General features: G+C 37.3%; 1 long non-coding RNA gene across 1 annotated transcript in view; it reads left to right on the top strand.

Annotated features, from left to right (window-relative positions):
* LOC119506949 overlaps positions 1 to 19057 on the top strand; it is a 233622-nt gene that overhangs the window by 213637 nt on the left and 928 nt on the right. The gene's annotated exons all lie outside the window — the stretch shown is intronic.

Raw genomic sequence — 19057 nt, 5'->3', positions numbered from 1 at the left:
GCAGGGCTATTCTTTACAACACATCTCAAGAGTGTTTTGTCCTCTGTAATTAGATGCAACAGGTGATTTTGTTTTTCATTTCTCTTGGCTAATCTTTATTTCTTATTCTACAACTCTCTACTCTCAAAAGTATTTCAAAACAGAGCATATATTTTACAGTATCTTAACTTCATGCCTTTAATTTTACTTGGAAATTCTTCTCAATCCTTAATGTGTGCCTTGCGACATTTGCAGATAGTTATCATGTCTGTCAACCTTAATCGTTGCTTAGCTAAACTGCATATATGCCACTTCTCAGAGAGGGCTTCATAAATGAAACTATTTGTGTAATCTTTTCTTTCTTTTTTTCCTTACTGAATTTTTTTAGGCTTTTATTCCAAGTTTTACATTCTGTGACTGCTTACCTCTTTTCAGACCCAGTTTTCTGGGCATCTGCCAATTTAATGTAAGGGAAACTTGTGAACTTTAAGAAGAGAGAGACTTAGAATAAGCCTACGAGATAGAATTTGGAATACATCAAAACCAATTCAAATAGTAACAAAAAAGAATAAAGAGTGTATGTCGAAGCTAACTCAAAATCGGGGAGTGTTTGGCTCAGGAATGGCAAGAATGGCCTGTTAAAATCAATTCATCTCCAAGAGCTCTAACATATGGAAAAAGGCACATTGCTAGACCAGTGTACACAATATTCATGTTGACCTTCTGTCTGTCAAGAATGTAAAAGCAACATGACAACCCCTGAAAAGTCACATTTCCACAGAGTCAATAGATACAACCATCAGTTTCCCTGTATCATTATTGCCGTGCCAAGCTCCTCTGAAGAAACGATGATTGAGAAGAGAGCAAAAGAAGTGGCCTCCACAATGGAAACATACCCCAGAGTGTACACAAAGGTTACATTGCAGAGAGAGGGGAGGCACCAGGATAATACTAAAGCTCACACATGTTTATTTTATCTACAAATTAGAAAGAAATTGCACTTGACCATTGCTTAATTCTATGTGGACACCATGGGCAGCCTAACTTGCTCTCTGTGTCAGACCCAAGGCATGTCTAGGCCATGAGGCGTCTTGAAGGACAAGAGGAAGTTCAATCCTGAGGGGTTGACAGGGGTGCTTGCTTTTCTGTTTATTGAGATATGTCATGGTATACGTTTGCTCAGGTCATATCGTGTAAGATTATATTATCATTCTTAAACTAAATTAATCCTTATAAAATGAATATGTAGCATAAACAAAATGACTCTGCGGAAATCATAGAGTGAAGAACAAAGAAATAATGCAAAGAGAGTGAATGAGACAATGGCAGGCTAACTCTCCCAATCCCACTTGAGCTCCTTAAGGCCACATTATGAATCACTCGTAGAGTTATAGTGTCTTGAGAAACTAACTAATGATAGTAGGCAGACTAGGAACATAGGGCAGGAGGACAAACTTGGGTGATGTTTTCAATTATTTTTAACATTTTGTGATACCCTGTGGGTCTTCACTAAGTATAAGGACACATGTTTAAAAACTCCTCTTGAGATTTACTATTTATTGACAGAATTTGAAATGCCACTTGGATTTCTCATAATAAGAATCTCTGAAAGCAGATATGGAGAACAATAAGATACCAACCAAAATACATTCGTTAGTCAGTAAATACTGACAGAGAAAATATTGTTTAATATTTGAAGGAACAAGTATTAGAACAAATTCACACTGTGGGAGGTTTGCAAGGCAGTTGGATGAAAGAACAGATGTTTCTAACATGCCTGAGCTTATGGTATTTGCAAGATTCTGTTTTAATAATGAAATTTTAAAGTAATTACTTTTTGTGAGCCACTTGACTAAAGAAAAGATGCATTGGGCTTAGGACTTCTTTAATTAAAACTTTTTATAGACAAACTGTGTAGGTGTAAACTCCAATAGACTGGCTGCGTGGCCCCAAAATTTATAAATATAAGAATGATTGTGGGGCAAAGATACAATGTTAGCATCACACTTAGAATATTCCCATTGCATCTAATTCATAGTAAAGAAGAGAGCTCAAAGCCAGAAGTACACAAGGAGCCCTGAGACATCCCTGATTTTATACATGCAACAATAATGACAACTGTCATTCATAAAGCATTTACTCAGGGCAGGTTCTATTCTTAGTGACAGGCACCTTTTCACTCATTTAGTCATCACAACTCTTTGGAGGGTGATGCAATTATAAAGCTCATTTTTTCAGATTAGGAAACTGAGGTTCAGAGAAGTTGGGAGACCTCCTGAAAATCACACAGCTGGAAAGTGGTAAAGCCAGGGTAATCTAGACAGTCTGGCCCTAGAACAAATCTACTGCCTCTCTGTTCTTTGGGAGTTGTCTCCTATCAGCTATAACAGCCATTAACAGTAAAAATCAAAGTAAGTGGAATTTAGAAACAGACTTTCAAATCACTGCATATGTAATCACATTTTCTTACTGAACTATGATAGAAAACATTATTTTTAGTGATGAAAGAGCTTCTTAATCATTAATAAATACAACTAACAAGAGCAATATTTTTGTTTCAACTTTAGTATATCTTTTAGATTTTCTATTTGTAAGTATATTTAATCACATATATAGCATAGTCGTACCTGTGTATAATTTGTGCATGTGTAGGTGTGTGTGTGTATTAGACCATGAGTGCAAAAGTTTTACTGTTGAGGCACAATCAAAAACATTTGGGGAACTGGTAAGCCAAAGAAAGAATCGGTACCCAATATGAAAAGCAACTGGAAAGCCAACCAAGACAGTGGGGAGAGTATTGCAAAAGCTTAGTGGTGAGAGTCTCAAGGAGAATTGGTGGAGAAGCAGGAAGGGGAGTGTGGATGAAGCAGGAGAGTGAGAAGGAGTGATGGAAAGGTGCTATGAGAACGCATCAGAGAAGAACCAGAGGGGATGGAAGGAGACCAGTCCCGTGGCTGTGGTCGAAGAAGGGCAGCGGGAGACGATGGACCCGTGACTAGGATGGTGATGGTAGATGTGGAGGGCAGGTCATAGATTTCGGAACTGTACTGCCATGGTGATGAAGGGCAAGGCTTTGGAAGGTAAACAAAGGGAAGATTCAGTACTTTGACCCAAAAGGTTTTTAATCATTTAGTAATTTAAAAATTATTTAAAATGTTCATGTAAATATATTTATTAAAATTTTAATGTTTCCTTACCATAATTTCTGTTACTGAATCAAGTGACTTAAAACACTTCCACAATTAGTTCCTCATTGTATTAAGTTGAAACAATCTGTAAACAAACACTTAAAGGAACTTACTTCCTTTTTAAAAAGAGGTATCCTTTTGTTTCCACAGAAATTCCACTCTCTATTTATGTATTTGCAAGTGCTGTTCTGTTCTTTTTAATAATTTAAAAGCTTGTCCTGTCCAGAGACACATCCAGCACAGACAAACACATACACACACAATCTTTACAATCCCTTCCCTCTAAGGGAGGAAGATGTTTTTGAGAACATCTATCATTCTTTTTGATTTTGGAGATTGTGTTCCTAATCAGCACTTCCACTTGCTGCTCAAAAATGAAGAAAAAGCTTTCCTGTCTTTTAAGAGGGCAGAAAGGGCTCATCCGTGGGGTGGCTGTTGACATAAGGTTGCAGTGGAGTGCTATGTTCTGCTGCCTGTTCTGGAGTCTGAAGTACCAGAACTTTGAGATCTGAGGTGGGGCTGGAGAAGTCTCCCTGAGGAACAGGGAATCTTGGCCCTGCATCAATGTTGCATAACAAACACTATGGAAGATTACCAAAATTTTGCTTATAAAAGCACGCAAGTTACTTTGAGTCTCTGTAGAGATGCTGAAACTCGGAATCAACAATCTTTAGCAAATCTTGTTTTAAATAAGCAAATAGATGAATACAATAAAGAATAAGCCTGGCGATCATAGTGAGAGGGATTTTTATGTGCTTTCTGGTATCAGAAGGAAGTAAAATTAGGCTCTGCAGAAGCAGATATTTAATTCACTTGAAGTTTACAATAGCAGGGATTTAGTGAATTTTTTGAATAAAAAAGTTTTCTTAAACTTCTCCCTATGTTGAACATGCACATTACATAAAAAAACAACTTTTGAAGATTAGTTTGGAAATGCAGTGTATTGACAACTAGGGAAGGAGAGATGCAGGATCCCTTAGTTCAAATCTATCAGATTCTTCTGACAGAATGCGTTAATATGAAACACATTAAACTTAATAGCTATTCCTCCAGAGCTGGGAGATATAGGTGGTAAGAGCCCTTATACAGCCTCTGTTCCTCTAATGGGACAACATGAGATAAGAGCATGAAACTGTAAGTTGTGAAAAGATGTGAGGGTCATTATTATATCCAATGAATCTTTGCAGTATAATAGTAGATAGCTAATTAGGACAAGGATTTTCAGATAGGAATTGGGAAAGTTGAAGTGTCCACTGTCCTTTATACTTTATCCTTTTTACTTTATGTCTAGAGATTTTCATGCTAAACTTACATTAATGCCACAGCAAGGTGAAAATGGAAAGAGTTATTATCTTGAAACAAAATTGTGGTTCATCCTGCAATTGTGACTTACCCACATTGCAAATTACAAGTTTTCTTTTTTTTTTTCTTTTAACTCCCACTTAGACCTCTCATTAGCAATTTGAGAATGAAGACCTTTCTTAATGCAATGCACTTTTTTCCTGTCTGGGTTAAATGATTGGATACACTTTACCAAGGTCAAGAAAAGGGAATCCATTTGGACAGGAAAAGGTAGAAGCAACTTCAGCCATTAAAATTCATGTCATTTATTCTTTTTTCTTGGTACCTAAATATCCTCAAAACAAAAGGGAGCATTTAATACGATTGAATCTGCAGAATTTGCAATTGCAAGTAAAAGAATCAAATATATAGGAATAATCTAACCAAGGATTGCAAAGGTCTTTGACATGCAAAACTACAAACCATTGGTAAAACAAGTCGAAGAAGAGCTAATCGGTGGAAGGAGATTATGTGTAGATGGACTGGAAAACTAAATACTGTTATGATGCCAATTCTACCCAATGCAATTTTCAGATTCAATGTAAACCCATCAAAATTCCAATACCCTTGTTTGCAGAAATGGAAAAGACAACCATCAAAATTTATATGAAAGAGCATGGGTCCTTGAATAGCCAAAACTTGAAAAAGAACAAAAGTGGAGGTGACACACTTCCTGATTTAAAAATTTATTTCAAAGTTACAGTTATAAAACAACATGGTACTGGCACAAAGATAGACATAAATCAATAGATTTGAGTTGAGAATTCAGAAATAAACCCTCACATCTATAGCCAAGGAGCCAAGGCCACTCAATGGGGAAAGAATAGTCTTTCAACAAAGAGTACTGGGAAAATGGGATATCCATATGCAAAAGAATGAAGGTGGTCCCCTAACTGACACTGTATTGCAAAAATTAACTTAAAATGGATCGAAGACCAATAAAGAATCAAAAGTATAACACTCTTAGAAGAATACATAGGGAAGCACCTTCAGGATCTTGTGTTAGGCAATGGTTTCTTAGATTTTACATCCAAAGCACAAGTAGCAAAGGAAAAAAATAGATCAATGGGACTTAATTAAAATTGAAAAATTTTGTGCATCAAAAGACTTCATCACGTGGCCTCTTTCTTTAAGCTAACCCTGCAAATAAACTCACTACCATCCCCCTTGTATGGGACATGACTCCCAGGATGTAAGTCTCCCTGGCAAAGTGGGACATGACTCCCAGGTGAGCCTGGCCCTGGAATCGTAGGATTGGGAATGCCTTCAGGACCAAAAGAGGGAAAAGAAATAGAACAAAATGAAGTTTCAGTGGCTGAGATTTCAAATGAGTCAAGAGGTCATTCTGGAGTTTACTCTGATGCAAGCTTTAGCTAGAAGTTACAAACTACCACAGTATGCCAAGCCCGAACCAACAGTATTCCTGAAATCTGTAGGTTGTGCACTGGGCTCTAGGTCTCTATAAAAGTTTTCTTAGTAAGTTTATTTTTTCAGAAACTTAAGGCCTCCAGATTGATCCTATGCCAGATAAGCCCTGAAACACAGAGGTAACTGTCTCTCCAAAAACATCAGCCAGTTTCATTCCTCTACCCTATAAGGTCAACACCCCTTTCCAACATGAAGAAGTTAAAATGGTCATTGCCTAGATATCCCTGAAGTTTGAGAGAAAGATCAAATGGGAGGGAGGAGGTATAACTGAGAAGTTGGGATTTAACAAATGACTGACTACTGACTTATTATGTAGTTACTTTTTATTGTCCAGAGTTTAAGAATAGCCAGAAGGGACTATCTCACATTGTTGAACTGTAATCCAGTAGCCTTGACATTTAATAATGATTGTATAACTACATAGCAAAAAAAAAAAAAAAGAAAAAAAGTCAGTTTCCCATGTTTGTATGGATCTACTTCTGGATGTCTTGTTCTCTTCCACTGATCTATATATCTATCTCTGTCAATACTACAATGTCTTAGTTAACCTACCTCTATTGAATGTCTTAAAATTGGGTAGTGTGCAATACTAGTGGTCAGTAAGAGAGAGGGATAAGGGTTATGTGATGTTTGGGGTTTTCTTTTTTCCCTTTATATTTTGGAGTAATGCAAATGTTCTAAAAATGATCATGGTGATGAACACACAAATATGTGATGATACTGTGGAAAAAAAAGACTTCATCATGAAACTAAAAAGACAAAATATTCGAGAGAAAATATTTGGAAACCACACATTGATAAGCATTTAATATCCAATATTTGAAGAAATCTTACAACTCAACAACAAAAAGATTAACAACCCTGTTTAAAAATAGGCAAAGGACTTGAATACCTATTTCTCTAAGAAAGATATACAAATGACCAAAAAGTACATGAAAAGATGCTCAACATCAATAGCCATTAGGTAGATTCAAACCACTACCATAATGAGATACCATATCACACCTGCAAGTATTGCTACCATCAAAAAGCAAGTAGAAAATAACAAGTGTTGGATAAGATGTAGAGAAATACAATCAAGTGTTTATTTTTAGTGGGAAAGTAAAATGGTGCAGCTTATGTGAAAGACAATTTGGTAGTTCCTCAGAGAGTTGAGTATAAAATCACCACTTCTATGTATAAACCTAGAAGAATTGAAAGCAGAGACTAGAACAGATATTTGCACACTTATCTTCATAGTGGCATCACTCACACCTGCTAAAAGATGGAAGCAACCCAAGTGTTCATCAACTGATGAATGGATAAACAATATTTGTTATATATGTATAAATAGAATATTATTCAGCATTAAAAATGAATGAAGTTCTGATTCATTTGACAACATGGATGAACTTTGAAAACATCATGTTGAGTAAAATAAGCCAGAGAAAATGACAAATATTGTATGATTATCATTGATATGAAATAATCGTAAGTACATTCATAGAGTCATAAACTAGAATATAGTTTACCAGGGGCTAGCATGGGGGTTAGGGAATGGAGGGTAGTGCTTAATTGGTGCAGAGTTAATACTTGGGGTGATAGAAAAGTTTTGGAAATGGATGGCAGTGATGGCAGGACAATATTGTGAAAGTAATTCACAGCACTGATTTACATAACTGAATATGATTAATAGGGGAAATTTTAGGTTGTTTACATGTTGTTAGAATGAAAATATAACAGCCACAACATAGAACTGTATACCACAGTGAATCCTGATGTAAACTATGTACAATACTTAATAGTATAATTATAATAATATTGCTTCAATTGTAACAAAGTTACCACACTTTGCAAAATGTTAAAATATGGAGAGCTGTGCATGTAAGGGGGAGTATATGGGAACCTTGTATATTCTACATGATGTGTCTGTATACCTACAATTTCTCTAATGGTAAATAGATAAACAGATTTTTTTTTAAAATAACCATTGCCCAATTATGGTAGTAATTATTAAAATGGTTTGTTAAAAAAATAATAAGACATTGAAGGCAGAACTGTTTGGAAAAATCAGCTTATATAAATGGCCACAAAATGCTGAATTTCTAAATGCTAGGATTGGAGCCCACTGAAGATTATGGATAAAACATTCATAAATTTTAGCAAGGTCTTACACATTCAAAAACAATGTAGCCAGTCAAAGACTTATGAATAATTGTGATGAGAGCCAGTGTGGATTCCCTGGAAAGCCTCCCACAGGTTTCTCCCATCTTGACATCCATATCAAATCAAGGTAGGTTAACTGTCCCTTGTCTCGTTGTTTTTGTTTCATTGGGACTTTAAGTCCCATCTTGACTCAGTCTCTTCTCCTTCAGGCTATCTTTGATCATGACTTTAACCAGGTTTTCTTTGCACACAAATGTTTTGTACAAATATTTCCACTGGACACAGTATAATTTCTCCCAGACATCAAAACTTCTTAGGAATGGGTCAAAATAGGTACATTTTTTTAGATGATGTATTTAGATGATGTTCTCTATTGCTGTATGACAAATTACCCCAAAACTTACTGGCTTAAAACAACAAACCCTTATTATCTCAGAGAGTCTGTGTGACAAGAATGTGGGCTCAGCTTAGCTGGGTGCCTCAGGTTTGGGGTTTGTCACAAGTTACTGGCTGAACTGTAGTCCCCTCAAGGCTCAACTGGGAGAGGATCTACTTCCTGGCTCACTTGAGAGGCTAATGGCAGGCTCAGGACCCCGATGCCTATTGGCCAGCTCCTTGTCATTGGACCTCTCCACAGAGCAGCTTACAGCATGGCAGCTGGCTTCCCTCATGGTGAGTCAGCAAGGGAATGAGAGAAGCAAGCAAGACAGGAGTCCAGACTTCTTGTAACAAGTATCAGAAGCGTCATCCTACTACTTTTGCTACAGTCTATGCATGAGAAGGGAGAACTAGCTACAGTTTACACTCAAAGGAAGAGATTACAGAAGGTGAATGGAAATATGGGGGCCATCTAAGAGTTTGCCTATCACCAATGATAGGTAACACATTTAAAGTGAGAATTTATTTTGTTTTTTTATTTTAATAAATTAATTTCTCAACATCATCAAACACTTAAAGGTCTTTTTATTATTTTATTTATTAAAGCTAATTGGAGCTTTTGGAAAGCAGATTATATAATGCAACAATTAACTTGGATATTTGGGAGATTTGTTTACTAAGTACAATTCAGAATTTTCTTAAAAACATATTAAATGGGGTTTTATTGTTTCTATTTATTAATTCTGCAATTATAATTCTGGAATTTTTATTCAAAATCAAATATATAATTTTTTAGGGTTTTGACACTTAAAGAAAAAGATTCACTAAAATAATATGAGATTATGGAGTCCCTTTGGTAACTCCTCACTATCAGTTCTCTCTTTTATTTTTCTGTTTATTCAATCCTTAGAAAAAGAAAGAGATCCCCTAACTTTTCATTCTTAAATAATTTCTCAGCTTATGATAAAATTTCACAAAAATAAATGTTCTTCCTATACTTACATCAGAAACTGAGTAAACATGGTAATTCTGAAAGAATAGACAATAATGAATAAATGATTGACAATTGAAAATACAGTGTTTTGAGTTTCGATCATCCTTCCAAAGAGAAATCAGTATAGTATCACAGAACCGGGGTGTTTACACTACTTTATAAACAAGACCTGTTTTGTCAGCCATTATTCAGTTTGACATCTAAATCATATCTGTAAGTTTGCTCATCCATCTTTACCAGATTCCTGATAGCTGGAAATCAACGCAATCCTCGTGATTTGAAGAATTGTTGAAGGTTATAGATGCCATTTTCCACTATGTTCAAACATGTTCCTTTCAATAATTTCAACTCCTCCTGGGAAGTATCTGTGGCATTGTTCTCCTTTGTTTCATTAAAGGCCACATTAATTGTGAGGCATATGTTGGCTGCATTACTTGCATTTAGTGTGGATACTAGTCTTGCCCCCACACAGTGGAATATCATTAATATGTGTCTACCTTTGTCAACTTATGTTTTCTACATCATGTCTTCACTAGTTCTCAAATTATTAGAGGCTATCTTCAGTGATGAATTCCTCCAAACCCTTGAAATTATCTGCCCAGATTTTCTCTTTTGACGTTGTCCATCCTACCTTTTAATTATCCATCATTCTCTCCACTGTCAGTCATTTATCTTTCTCCTTCAACTATTTATGTGGGACTGTTTTCTTTTAGAAGAAAATAAGGGTTTGATTTTATTTAAATCCAGATTTATTTAATTTGAATTGAAAATTTAAAAACAAAATATATTTATCATTCTTATCTACCAAATGTTTTGTCTTTTGGAAACTGCTCATGTGATTGCCATAAATCTGGAAGGAAATCTGGAAATTGGATAGCTAAGCTTAGTATTTGATTTTGATATAAAACAATATTAATCTGAGGACTATTCAGGACACAAAGTAAAAGCTAAGCCCATTCTTTAAGATTTTTATCAGTATTTCATTTGGAACCCCACACACTGGGTGTGGCAGCAATCTCAGAGAAATAGAAGTGGGAGAAACAGAATCTGTTTTACTAATTAAAAAAAAAGTCCATGATCTTTGATACTTCAATAAAAGGAGGATTGCAAAAATAATCACTGAAAATACAGTATGTTTGTATCAGAGTAGAACTTTGTCATGAAAACTTTGATTCAGCTTCTTAGATCTGAGATTGCATGACATGTATTATCATCCCTATAATAAGGTCTTGTTTACTTAAAATGTAACAAAATAACGTGAGGGACGGGCGCATACCTCACCATGCTCATTTAGCGTAAAGTTCCTGTTTTGCAGGATTCAGAAGGTTTTAAGGCCATCGGGTAATCTCCTCCAGTCCCTGTGGGGGGTCTCGGAGTCATTTCCAGCCAGATAAGGAGGAGTGGGAAGCCCCTGTCGGATACACGTGTTAGGAGTCCTGATGAAGCTGCAGTGCAGTCGACGGCCCCTATTCCCCCCTTCTCCGAATCCCAAGACCAGAAGAAAGCCACAGGGCTAAAATGTCTCAGAAAAGCTTCTGTGTGCTTTTATGCAACTTTGTAAATTTCCAAATGTGTTGTGCTCCAACCAAACAGAATATATTTCTAATTTACAATTGCTGCTCTGCGAGATGGAGGCCTGTTTTCTGCGCAATAAAATGGTACATCAAGATTTGTAGGCAGCTCTCATTGTGAACGTAGTGCACTGGGACAAACATAAATGATACCATTAAAGATTCATTCTCCTAACCCTCACTAGAGTTTTATATAGCTACCTAATATTCTTTTAATACAGGTAGAGTATATATATAATTTTTTTTCTTTCCTTCCATTTTACAGCTTAAGTATTTGTGGTTTGTTTTGTTTAGTACCTGGTTCTATGTTAATCTTTCAAAATGGAATGCCTCCTATTAAGGTTTCTTCTTGGCTCTTTCTCCAGACTCCCGTTAAGACAAATGACTGTGAGAATTTCCTTAAAACTAGTGCAACTCATCACTCTCCTCATGCCCTTCTCAGATTGAGACCAAACACCAGGCTAAGCAGAGCTGCCCTGTCTCAAACTAGTCCTAGAGTAAGGAAATCCACTTAATGTTTGTATTTAACAAAAGACTTTTGGTAGTGATACAAAGTCACGTATCAAAAAAGAGAGAAAGGATCAGAAACCAATGCTATTAATAATGTTCTATTTGTCAAAAAGAAGTGACAGCCTTGAAGGCATAAATAAATTATCAAGTACTTAAAGTACTGGCATATATACCAGAAAACTAGGTTTGTTTTAGCCATTCCCCACAGTTGCGCAGTTATCTCAGAGCTAACTAAGGATTGGTTGAGTGTACCCAGTGCAATATGCTTTAGGGTCTTTTCAAGCCTGTATTTTTAAAAATAAATATTGTATTCACTTGGTATAAAATTCTCGTTAGCGCTTCTCTTGATTGTACCTTTAAAGGTTCTCTCTATTGACCCTTTTTGGGTCACACATCCCCAGGTTTATCTGATTAATCCATTAATCCAACAATTTTGTGAAGTGTATGTTAGAGACTTTTGAAAGCTAAGTATCTTCTCCCCAGAGAAACTTACTTACACACAATAGTATATTCACAGTCCTTTGTCTACAGTTTCAGGGAGTTATGGATCCCTCTACAGGCGTTTCTCAAATTGGGAACACCTCTCCTGCTGCTTCTTGCTCTTCACCATATTAATATATTGAAAAGTGACTCTTCCATGGTTAAAAAAGAACAAACAAAAGTATGCAAAAATATGTCCTTAATTTGAATATTTTAGACTCTCCCATAGTTAAAATATGCACCCCTCTTTGAACATGGCCTGCTTCCTAGCTACTTCTCTACTTCTATTCTTCCCTTTAACCATTTCTAGTTTCCCACATCTCATCCATTCTTTAGTCCACTGCCGTCTGGCTCTGTTCCAATGAAATTGCTCTTGCTCAGGTTACCAAATAACTGCCTGGTTTTTGACAGTAATGGGCACTTTTAAAATCTTTATCTTATTTTTCTTCTCTTTAGTACTGGACCCTTCCATGGGAAGGAAGGAAAGTAGAAAATAAAGTACTCCCCAGGTTGTCTCATTTGCTCCTTCTGGATTTCCTTTATGTCTCCTGATCACCTTGACACTGTTTCGTGGTGTCTCATCTTCATTTTTGGCTCCAGTCTCTCCTTGGTGGATGTGTATAAGCTGACAGGCTCTCATATCTCTAGTCCTAACCACACAGCTTCTTTCTACCAAATCTGTAAGTCTAATAATTGCCGTGATTTTTCTCTTGGCACTTTCACAGACATTTCAAAATCAAAATTTCAAAACTGCAACCATGCTGTCAAAAAACATATTCTTCCTCTATATTCTGTGTCTCATCCAGAGACATTTGTGTAAACTCAGTTATCTAATTAGAGAACCTGGGGGTTATCCTGTGTTCCTTTTCCCTCATCCAACACATTTGATCGGTGATCAACTTTTATAGACTCAAACTCATTAATATCTTTCCAATTTTCTCTCTTACCCTCTTTTCAGAGATATTTATGAAGTAAAGCTGATTGGATTAGCAAAGAGGATGAAAGAGAAGGAGGATTTCCATAATGACTTCTAAGTTTCTTATTTGGGTGTGGCTGACAGTCGTGAGATTGAGTGAAACAAGGAATCTCTGAGTGTTTGGAATCCGTATGACAGAGGGATTTTAGTAGCATACCTCTCGTTTTGCAGTTCTCAAATGGCACTGCAACTATCGGTTTACATATTTCAGTCTCCTGTTAGACAGTTAGTTTTTTGAGGGCACAGACTGTTATTTATTTTTTCACCCCAGTGTCTAGACAGATATTTGCCATATGTTAAACAATCAGTACCTGTTGGTTGATTAAGAATAATAAATTCAGTGAAGCCAGAGTTTAAGGTGAATGCCTAAAGAGCTACTCTAGAAAATGCTTCGTCAAGTTGTGATGACACATTACCCTATAAGTTAGTTAGGATATAGGTTTACTGCAATAACAGTGGCCAGCATAACAGTGGCCTATGCAAGAAGGTTTATTTGTTTTTCACGTAATAGCCTTTCCCCTAAGTATCCTAACATCAAATGGTGGTGCCAGCACTGAAGAACCAGGAGTATTCCATCTACAGAAAGCCATGGCTTTCACCTCACAGTCTAAAATGGGTTCTTTAGCTCCTACTACAAGTATGCATTCCACCAGGAAGAATGAAGGGATACACTTCTTTCTGAAATGCAAACCCAAATTGGAATAACAACCCAAGCCACATATCATATTTGCTCACTTTTCACTGATCATGATGCTGTCACATAGACACACATCCCAACAAGGGAAGCTAGAAACTGTGCTCTTTAATTTAGCACATATTTAAAACATCTATCATTAAAGAAGATGAAAGTAGATATTCAATGGGAAAAAGTATTGAGCGGACATATTGCAGTCTCTTCCAGCACTTAATTCCATCTTTACTACTTAACCCACTCAAATATTTGAGTTTAATGGACTAAATTCTTCTTTGAACTTAGAATGATGGCCATAATGAAGAGACATGTTTATTCTTTGTCTTTACACAGATATATGCTATGAAGGAAGCATGAATCAATGCCCTTTCTAAGATGTATGACCAGATTTCTTAATAAGTTTATTGTTATCTGTGAGTTCATCATTAAAGGTGTTTTACATTTTCCAAAGTGTGTTTCTCCTGGTATGAGCTGGGATCTATCAGAGAAGTAGCTGTTTGCAGCACAACCATAGAGATGGCACTAGCTGGTGATGCTAAGAATGAGAATAGCACATATTTGAGGTACCTGGGATTGTTATGGATTCCTGCAGTCCTGCAGGGTAAAGAGAGAAGAGATAGGACTGGGTTTGGAGGTACAGTTTCTATAAATGGTCTGTGATCTTTTGCTTTCTTTGTCATTGTCATCCCAAAGAAAAGCAACCTGATGCACTTGAAATTATTTGTGTCTGCGTGAGTTACTCTCCCTCAAGGGCATTTTCTAAGTGAGAAACTAGCAAAGAGCAAGGAAGACTCCTGACTGTCAGACTTTAACACTTTAACAATAGGTTGCTCTGCTTGCATCACCGCATGGGCCCTTCTACTCTCTCTACCTATGTGGCTGAGCCATAGAGCACACCCATCTCCCCTCTAGACCGAGTCCTAGTGGCAGTCCACTGGCCTCATGGGAGGGAGCGGAATCCAAAGCATTGCAGTTTATAATGACGTTCATGGTCATTAAAGCCCAGAGGTAAATGGACCGTTGGCCATCAGCAAGATGTAAGGAAAGAAGGAACAATTTGAAAACAATAGGCCAATAAAAGAAACGTGCAGCTTGAAGGATGTGGTGATGATTGCATTCAGCCCATGAATTTTTTGTCAATTTGTTTGACTTCCCTTTTTTTCTCCTTGGCAGTTGAATTGTCTGTTGCTTTTTTTTCCCCCTTGAAGCTGTTAAGGCTTGAGACAGAAAACGACATAGGCATTTTAATTAACTTAGATGCAGTGTTTGCTTGAAAAGTAGTCACTCTAAAATAATGCGCTGTCCTCTGTCTCAGCAGCAGCAGTTTCAAAGGGTCTACTGGAAGAATAAGAGAGGCTTAAGTTTAAACTAAAAGTAACACGACAGTTACAAGCTCTGCATTCATGCTGTGTTCAAAAGCTTCCCCTATTTCAATTTCCCTTCATTTTAGAATAAGTAAGGAGGAAGAGAATAAATAATATCTTGTAGAAGGTTTCCTCCTGAGGGACTCCATCTTTCTGCAGTGAGCTACTGCTCATTCCCTACTCAAAGGACATAAATGCAGACCTCCAGGGGAATTTTAAAGAAAAAGATCACCGGAAAGGTGACACTTCTAGAAATAGTATCATGGTGTTCGCTCATTAGCTTTGGTTGGTGCTGTGCTGTTTCTCTCAAAGAATCCCTCTTAAAATGCTATACGTCTATACTCGGCACCATGAAAGAGAGTGGAAACTCTTCACTCAAAACCAATTTATAATCTCTTGCTATGCAACCTGCAGTAGGAGTGAAGGATCCAGAATTTTCAGAACTTAATTTCACCTTACCTACCCAGTGTTTACAGTTGTCCTTTCCTACTCATTTTCTTTTATCTGTGATAGGGCTTCTTGGATGGGCCCCAAAGAAGCTGCTGCCTGAGATTCACACCTTTGTATAATTCCCTCCCCTTTCAATGAAAAGAATATGGCAAAAGTGATGGGATGTTGTTCTAGTTTGCTAATGCTGCCGGAATGCAAAACACCAGAGACGGATTGGCTTTTATAAAAGGGGTTTTATTTGGTTACACAGTTACAGTCTTAAGGCCATAGTGTCCAGGGTAACACATCAGCAATAGGGTACCTTCACTGGAGGATGGCCAATGGCATCCGGAAAACCTCTGTTAGCTGGGAAGGCACGTGGCTGGTGTCTGCTCCAAGTTCTGGTTTCAAAATGGTTTTCTCCCAGGACATTCCTCTCTAGGCTTCAGCTCCTCAAAAATGTCACTCATAGTTGCTCCTGGGGCATTTGTCCTCTCTTAGCTTCTCTGAAGCAAAGTCTGCTTTCAAAGGCCATCGCCAAAATGTCTCTGTAAGCTGAAGCTCCTCTCTCTGTTCCAGTGCGTTCTTCAAAGTGTCCCTCTTGGCTGTAGCAAGCTCACTCCAGTCTGAGCTTATACAGTGCTCCAGTAATTTAATTCAAACCCACCCTGAATGGGCGGGACAACACCTCCACGGAAATTACCCAATCAGAGTTATCACCCACAGTTGGGTGGGGTGCATCTCCATGGAAACACTCAAAGAATTACAATCTGATCAACACTGATACATCTGCCCACACAAGATTACATCAAAGATAATGGCATTTTGGGGGACATAATACATTCAAACTGGCACAGATGTCATCTTCAAGATTAGGTTACAAAGACTATGGTTTCCATTGTGGGCACCTTCCATCCCTCTTTCAAGGGTTTGCTCTGAGGGAGCCTTGCTGTCCTACACGGAGGCTGATAAAGCAGGAACCTAAGAGCTCCATCAGCAGAGACCCAAAGCTTGTCAACAGACTCATGAGTGAGGTTGGAACTGGATTCCCATGGCCCGACAATGGTCACATAACTGAGGTTGGCAGCCCATCCTCTCCAATCAAGGCCAGAGATGACTGCAACCCCAGTCAACAAGACTGAGCCAGAGGCACTGCCAGCTAAACCACGGCTGGATTTTGGACCAACCCAAAGTGTGAGATTTCTTGTTTTAAGCTGCTAACTTGAGGGGTAAGTTTTCTTTCCCACAGTAAGATATCTCAAACCATCTATATTATTTTTATTAGAAACTCATTGTGTTGGCTTCTACCTTGTGTGCAAAGGAAGAAAGCATGGCCAGATGTATTTTATCAATTTAAATACATCAGACTATTCTGCCCCAAAGAGGATACCCTTTTAATATGGCTCATTTTAACTGTCTTCATTGATTCAATTAACTTAATGATAGCCAAATTTCTTACTTCACTCCTTCTGGTCTATGTTGAGACATAGGTATTATCTTGGATTTTTTTTCCATTTGTTTATTTATTTACAGAAAAAGCAGAAGTTTGTCAGCAGTATGGCAAGGGCTATTTAAAGGGAAGTTAAAAGAAATATTAATGTCACTAATTTTTTTTTTTTTTGAATGAAACATATTTGAATACTAAAACAAAGAATAAGAAGAGTTTCAGAGGTAAAGGTTCTAGTGAGCAGTTTCCTGGAGAAGCATTTGTGCAAATATGTGGGAAATAGCAGAAGGCTGCAATATGGCACATATAATCATGCAAGTGAGTAGAAAGAAGGCACATAGGGTTATTAGAAATTATCAGCATCATGGGAAAATAAGTGATGGTATCTGATCATGAATTTAGTAATATTTACATAGCATACAATTGACAATATTGGCTGACAGTTTCAAACATTTGTTGTGACCAGGTCATTCTCATAGGTAATCTGCACAAACTTTTGATCTTCATTTTACAGATGAGGAAATGGAGCTAGAAAAGGAAGTCATTTGTGTAAGATCACAGAGTAAGTGAAGAGTGTGGGCTCAAACCTATTTTTCCTGTTCTCCTAAGGTGTGGTAAAGCCACTTAAGACTGACACAGGGTTGATCTAATTTCCTTCTGAATAGGAAGTAAAAGAAACTGAGAAGAATGTGCTCTGAGACCAGAGAGGATATGACGTGAAATCACACCCATCTTTTAAGACAAAATTTTAAAAAATATTTAATTTTAAATAAAATCACATGCCCTTTTAAGAAGCCAGCAAGCCTACAAAGCCTGGTTTATCAATTCAGAAAATACCACTACCCCATTTCCGTCTGGAGCTTTCTCATCCTAGTGATGAGAATATTTACTCAATGCTTACAGCTTCATTAGCAGAGACACCAGGTATTCTGTTGGAAAATGCTTGGATTTAAAGTCAAAAGACATGAATTTGATTTCTGGCTCCTTGAAAATGCCCTTATAGGCAAGTCAGAGTCTTTTCTACAAAATAGAGATAATGCTTAGATTGCATAGTCAATTGAGGTTTAAATGAAATAAGGAAAACAGAATTGCATTATGAACTGTCCAGTACTATAAATCTATGAATTGCTCTTCATACAATTTTGTGAAAATTATTGAAAACTCTCTAAAAGCCTGAACTTTATTTCCAATAATATTTGGATTCACAACATACAAGCAGAAGGGGTTTTGCTGCTCTGGCTATTATTTGAACTCCAAAGTAAATCAAAGATAATAAATTCATTTTAGACTTCAGGGAATTCTTAACCCCTTATATCTGAAAACATTAATAATAAAATTACCTAAAAAAATTCATCTGCATAGCTATAGATTGTACAAAATAAGTTCCTGGGTAAAATGATAGAAAAATTAAGTGGGATGAACTTGTGCCGCTTTAAACCAGTGGTTCTCAGCTTGGGAAGATTTTCCCTGGAGAATATTTGACAGTATCTGAGATATTTTTGATTTTCCTGACTTGGGGGGAGGGAACTACTGGCATCTAGTGGGTAGAGGCCAGAGATGCTGCTAAACATCCTACAATGCATAAGGCAGCCCCCCACAACAAATAATTATCTAGTCCCAAAATGTCATTCGTGCCACTGTGGAGAAACCCTGCCTCAGCTGGTGCTGGAGAGGAGGCATCCTTTTGGATTAAGTAACTCCTGGTTCCAAACCACTGAGAGACTATTCCAGCTACTTCGGATGCAGGATTCTTTACTCATCTCCCTCCCTTCTCTGTCTAACTTAACGGCCTTATCTCTGCTATCCCAAAAGACTACTCCATCCTTTTTTGTCTGAAGTCAAAATTTATGTGAAATCACAGAGGAAATTCGTAAGATACCACAGACCGTGGAGGCATTAATATGCAACTGACATCAGCTATAAATCTTCATCTCATCTGCTGCTGACAGTGCTATCTCAAAGATTTCAAAGAGTTGAAAAGAAGTGGACTCCTGAGAAAAAACAGCTGTCTTAGGATCAACCTAGGTGATGTAGAGGTAGCATTGCCCTGCAGGGGAAACAATTTAGAAAGCTTATCCCCTGCTGACTTCTCTTTTAGTTGGAGTTTACACTCTCCTCCTTCTATATAGAATCTAC

The sequence above is a fragment of the Choloepus didactylus genome, chromosome 12, assembly GCF_015220235.1.
Source record: "Choloepus didactylus isolate mChoDid1 chromosome 12, mChoDid1.pri, whole genome shotgun sequence".
In the NCBI taxonomy this organism is placed as follows: Eukaryota; Metazoa; Chordata; class Mammalia; order Pilosa; family Megalonychidae; genus Choloepus; species Choloepus didactylus.
This window is presented reverse-complemented; position numbering and strand designations above follow the sequence as displayed.